Here is a 6,000-nt window from a genome sequence, read left to right as displayed (position 1 = left end):
TGTGTTGACCCGTTTCGGGCTGCAACGTATTATGTTGCAGACTTTTCAAACAAAGAGTAAGGTGCGCTAGGTCGTTGTTGTGCACTCAGCTATGTCGATGGAGTTGATGTACTCATTTACCTCTGATGCTTCCGCAGTTGCCTTATTTAGATGGCCTTAAGCCATATTATTGTAGTAAGTTCTCTTCTGAGACATTCAATGTAAGAAGTGTGTGATTGCACTCTGTTATAAATCCTTCAAGTACTGTGTGTGTCAGCATTACCGATCCAGGGATGACACTTATGCACAGAGATTTGACCATTTGAGGTCGGATCGCTACAAATCCACTCCTGGATTCCTTTGGTACCTCCCTGCTAAACTAATAGCAAGGCACACATCAAGTCTGGTACACAGCATTGCATACATGATAGAACCTATGGCTGAAGCATGCGGAATGACTTTCATTTTCTCTCTATCTTCTGCAGTGGTCGGGCATTGAGTCTGACTCAACTTCACACCTTGTAACACAGGCAAGAACCCTTTCTTTGCCTGATCCATTTTGAACTTCTTCAAAACTTTATCAAGGTATGTGCTTCGTGAAAGTCCAATTAAGTGTCTTGATCTATCTCTATAGATCTTGATGCCCAATATATAAGCAGCTTCACCGAGGTCTTTCATTGAAAAATTCTTATTCAAGTATCCTTTTATGCTATTCAGAAATTCAGTATCATTTCCGAGCAACAATATGTCATCTACATATAATATCAGAAATGCTACAGAGCTCCCACTCACTTTCTTGTAAATACAGGCTTCTCCAAAAGTCTGTATAAAACCATATGCTTTGATCACACTGTCAAAGCGTATATTCCAACTCCGAGAGGCTTGCACCAGTCCATAAATGGATTGCTGGAGCTTGCACACTTTGTTACCACCTTTTGGATCGACAAAACCTTCTGGTTGCACCATATACAACTCTTGTTTAAGATATCTATTAAGGAATGCAGTTTTGACATCCATTTGCCAAATTTCATAATCATAAAATGTGGCAATTGCTAACATGATTCGGACGGACTTAAGCATCGCTACGGGTGAGAAGGTCTCATTGTAGTCAACTCCTTGAACTTGTCGAAAACCTTTTGCAACAAGTCAAGCTTTGTAGACAGTAATATTACCGTCAGCGTCAGTCTTCTTCTTGAAGATCCATTTATTCTCTATGGCATGCCGATCATCGGGCAAGTCAACCAAATTCCACACTTTGTTCTCATACATGGATCCCATCTCAGATTTCATGGCCTCAAGACATTTTGCGGAATCTGGGCTCATCATAGCTTCCTCATAGTTCGCAGCTTCGTCATGGTCAAGTAACATGACCTCCAGAACAGGATTACCGTACCACTCTGGTACAGATCTTACTCTGGTTGACCTACGAGGTTCGGTAGTAACTTGATCAGAAGTTTCATGATCATCATCATTAGCTTCATCACTTACTGGTGTAGGAATCACTGGAACTGATTTCAGTGATGAACTACTTTCCAGTAAGGGAGCAGGTACAATTAGCTCATCAAGTTCTACTTTCCTCCCACTCACTTCTTTCGAGAGAAACTCCTTCTCTAGAAAGGATCAATTCTTAGCAACGAATATCTTGCCTTCGGATCTGTGATAGAAGGTGTACCCAACGGTCTCCTTTGGGTATCCTATGAAGACACATTTCTCTGATTTGGGTTCGAGCTTATTAGGTTGAAGCCTTTTCACATAAGCATAGCAGCCCCAAACTTTAAGAAACGACAACTTGGGTTTCTTGCCAAACCATAGTTCATAAGGTGCCGTCTCAACGGATATAGATGGTTCCGTATTTAACGTGAATGCAGCTATCTCTAAAGCATAACCCCAAAACGATAGCGGTAAATCTATCAAAGACATCATAGATCGCACCATATCTAGTAAAGTACGATTACAACGTTCGGACACACCATTACACTGTGGTGTTCCGGGTGGCGTGAGTTGTGAAACTATTCCGCATTGTTTCAAATGAAGACCAAACTCGTAACTCAAATATTCTCCTCCACGATTGGATCGTAGAAACTTTATTTTCTTGTTACGATGATTTTCCACTTGACTCTAAAATTCTTTGAACTTTTCAAATGTTTCAGACTTATGTTTAATTAAGTAGATATACCCATATCTGCTCAAATCATCTGTGAAGGTGAGAAAATAACGATATCCACCGCGAGCCTCAATGTTCATTGGACCACATACATCAGTATGTATAATTTCCAATAACTCTGTTGCTCGCTCCATTGTTCTGGAGAATAGAGTTTTAGTCATCTTGCCCATGAGGCATGGTTCGCAAGTACCAAGTAATTTATAATCAAGGGATTCCAGAAGTCCATCAGAATGGAGTTTCTTCATGCATTTTACACCAATATGACCCAAATGGCAGTGCCCCAAATAAGTTGCACTATCATATCAACTCTGCATCTTTTGGCTTCAATACTATGAACATGTGTATCACTACTATCAAGATTTAGTGACAATAGACCACTCATCAAGGGTGCATGACCATAAAAGATATTACTCATACAAATAGAACAACCATAATTCTCCGATTTAAATGAATAACCGTCTCGCATCAAACAAGATCCAGATATAATGTTCATGCTTAACGATGGCACCAAATAACAATTATTTAGGTCTAAAACTAATCAGGAATGTAGATGTAGAGGTAGCGTGCCGACGGCGATCACATCGACTTTGGAACCATTTCCCACGCGCATTGTCACATCGTCCTTAGCCAATGTTTGCTTAATCCGTAGCCCCTGTTTTGAGTTGCAAATGTTAGCAACTGAACCAGTATCAAATACCCATGCACTACTGCGAGCATTAGTAAGGTACACATCAATAACATGTATATCAAATATACCTTTCACTTTGCCATCCTTCTTCTCCGCCAAATACTTGGGGCAGTTCCGCTTCCAGTGACCAGTCCCTTTGCAGTAGAAGCACTCAGTCTCAGGCTTAGGTCCAGACTTGGGTTTCTTCACTTGAGCAACAACTGGCTTGCTGTTCTTCTTGAAGTTCCCCTTCTTCCCTTTACCCTTTTTCTTGAAACTGGTGGTCTTGTTGACCATCAACACTTGATGCTCCTTCTTGATTTATACCTCCGCAACCTTTAGCATTGCGAAGAGCTCAGGAATCGTCTTATCCATCCCTTGCATATTATAGTTCATCACGAAGCTCTTGTAGCTTGGTGGCAGTGATTGAAGAACTCTGTCAATGACACTATCATCTGGAAGATTAACTCCCAGGTGAGTCAAGTGGTTGTGGTACCCAAACATTCTGAGTATATGTTCATTGACAGAACTATTCTCCTCCATTTTGCAGCTATAGAACTTATTGAGACTTCATATCTCTCAATCTGGGCATTTTCTTGAAATATTAAATTCAACTCCTGGAGCATCTCATATGCTCATGACGTTCAAAACATCGTTGAAGTCCCGGTTCTAAGCCATAAAGCATGTCACACTGAACTATCGAGTAGTCATCAGCTTTGCTCTGCCAGGTGTTCACAACATCTAGCGTTGCTCCTGCAGCGGGTTTGTCACCTAGCGGTGCTTCCAGGACGTAATTCTTCTGTGTAGCAATGAATATAATCCTCAAGTTATAGACCTAGTCCGTGTAGTTGCTACCATCATCTTTAAACTTAGCTTTCTTTAGGAACGCATTAAAATTCAATGGAACAACAACACATGCCATCTATCTACAACAACATAGACATGCAAAATACTATCAGGTACTAAGTTCATGATAAATTAAAGTTCAATTAATCAAATTACTTAAGAACTCCCACTTAGATAGACATCTCTCTAATCATCTAAGTGATCGCGTGATCCATATCAACTAAACCATGTCCGATCATCACCTGAGATGGAGTAGTTTTCAATGGTGAACAATACTATGTTGATCATATCTACTATATGATTCATGCTCGACCTTTCGGTCTCAGTGTTCTGAGGCCATATCTGCATATGCTAGGCTCGTCAAGTTTAACCCGAGTATTCTGCATGTGCAAAACTGGCTTGCACCCGTTGTATGTGAACATAGAGATTATCACACACGATCATCACGTGGTGTCTCGGCACGACGAACTGTAGCTACAGTGCATACTCAGGGAGAACACGTATACCTTCAAATTTAGTGAGAGATCATCTTATAATGCTACCACCAAACTAAGCAAAATAAGATGCATAAAGGATAAAAATCACATGCAATCAATATAAGTGATATGATATGGCCATCATTATCTTGTGCCATTGATCTCCATCTCCAAAGCACCGTCATGATCACCATCGTCACCGGCTTGACACCTTGATATTCATCGAAGCATCATTATCGTCTCACCAACTATTGCTTCTACGACTATCGCTACCGCTTAGTGATAAAGTAAAGCAATTACATGGCGATTGCATTTCATACAATAAAGCGACAACCATATGGCTCCTGCCAGTTGCCGATAACTGTGTTACAAAACATGATCATCTCATACAATAAAATTTAGCATCATGTCTTAACCATATCACATCACAACATGCCCTGCAAAAACAAGTTAGACGTCCTCTACTTTGTTGTTGCAAGTTTTACGTGGCTACTACGGGCTGAGCAAGAACCGTTCTTACCTACGCATCAAAAACCACAACGTGGTATAGTGATTGCTTTTTGATCTTCAGAAAGAACCATGTTCATTGAATCCGATTCAACTAAAGTTGGAGAAACTGACACCCATCAGCCACCTGTGTGCGAAGCACGTCGGTAGAACGAGTCTCGCGTAAGCGTATGCGTAATGTCGGTCTGGGCCGCTTCATCCAACAATACCGCTGAATCAAGAATCAACTAGTGACGGCAAGCAATATGTATATACCCACGCCCACAACTCCTTTGTGTTCTACTCATGCATATAACATCTACGCATAGACATGGCTCGGATGCCACTGTTGAGGAACACGGTAATTTCAAAAAAAAAATCCTACGCACACGCAAGATCATCATGGTGATGCATAGCAACAAGAGGGGAAGAATGTTGTCCATGTACCCTCGTAGACCATAAGCGGAAGCATTATGACAATGCGGTTGATGTAGTCATACGTCTTCACGATCCAACCGATCCTAGTATCGAAAGTACAGCACCTCCGCGATCTGCACATGTTCGATTTGGTGACGTCCCACGAACTCTTGATCAAGCTGGGTGTCCAGGGAGAGCTTCATCAGCACAACGGCGTGATGATCGTGATGATGAAGTTACCAGCGCAGGGCTTCGCCTAAGCACTACGACGATATGACCGAGGTGGATTATGGTGGAGGGGGGCACCGCACACGGCTAAGGGATCAATGATCAACCTGTGTGTCTATGGGGTGCCCCTTCCCCCGTATATAAAGGAGCAAGGGGGGAGGCCGGCCGGCCCTTGGAGGCGCGCCAAGGAGGGGAGGAGTCCTCCTCCTAGTAGGAGTAGGACTCTCCTTTCCTAGTCCTACTAGGAGGAGGAAGGGGGAAGGAAATTCGGAGTAGAGGGGGAGGGGCGCACGGCCCTGCCTTGGCCGGCCCTCTCTCTCTCTCCACTAAGGCCCATGTTGGCCCATTAGTCCCCCGGGGGTTTCGATAACCCCCCGGCACTCCGATAATTATCCGGTGACCCTCGGAACTTATCCGTTGTCCGAATATAGTCATCCAATATATCAATCTTTATGTCTCGACCATTTCGAGACTCCTCGTCATGTCCGTGATCACATCCGGAACTCTGAACTATCTTCGGTACATCAAAACACATAAACTCATAATACCGATCGTCACCGAACGTTAAGCGTGCGGACCCTACAAGTTCGAGAACTATGTAGACATGACCGAGACACGTCTCCGGTCAATAACCAATAGCGGAACCTGGATGTTCATATTGGATCCCACATATTCTACGAAGATCTTTATCGGTCAAACCGCATAACGATATACGTTGTTCCCTTTGTCATTGGTAT

This window comes from Triticum aestivum, chromosome 3A (assembly GCF_018294505.1).
Source record: "Triticum aestivum cultivar Chinese Spring chromosome 3A, IWGSC CS RefSeq v2.1, whole genome shotgun sequence".
Taxonomy (NCBI): Eukaryota; Viridiplantae; Streptophyta; class Magnoliopsida; order Poales; family Poaceae; genus Triticum; species Triticum aestivum.
This window is presented reverse-complemented; position numbering follows the sequence as displayed.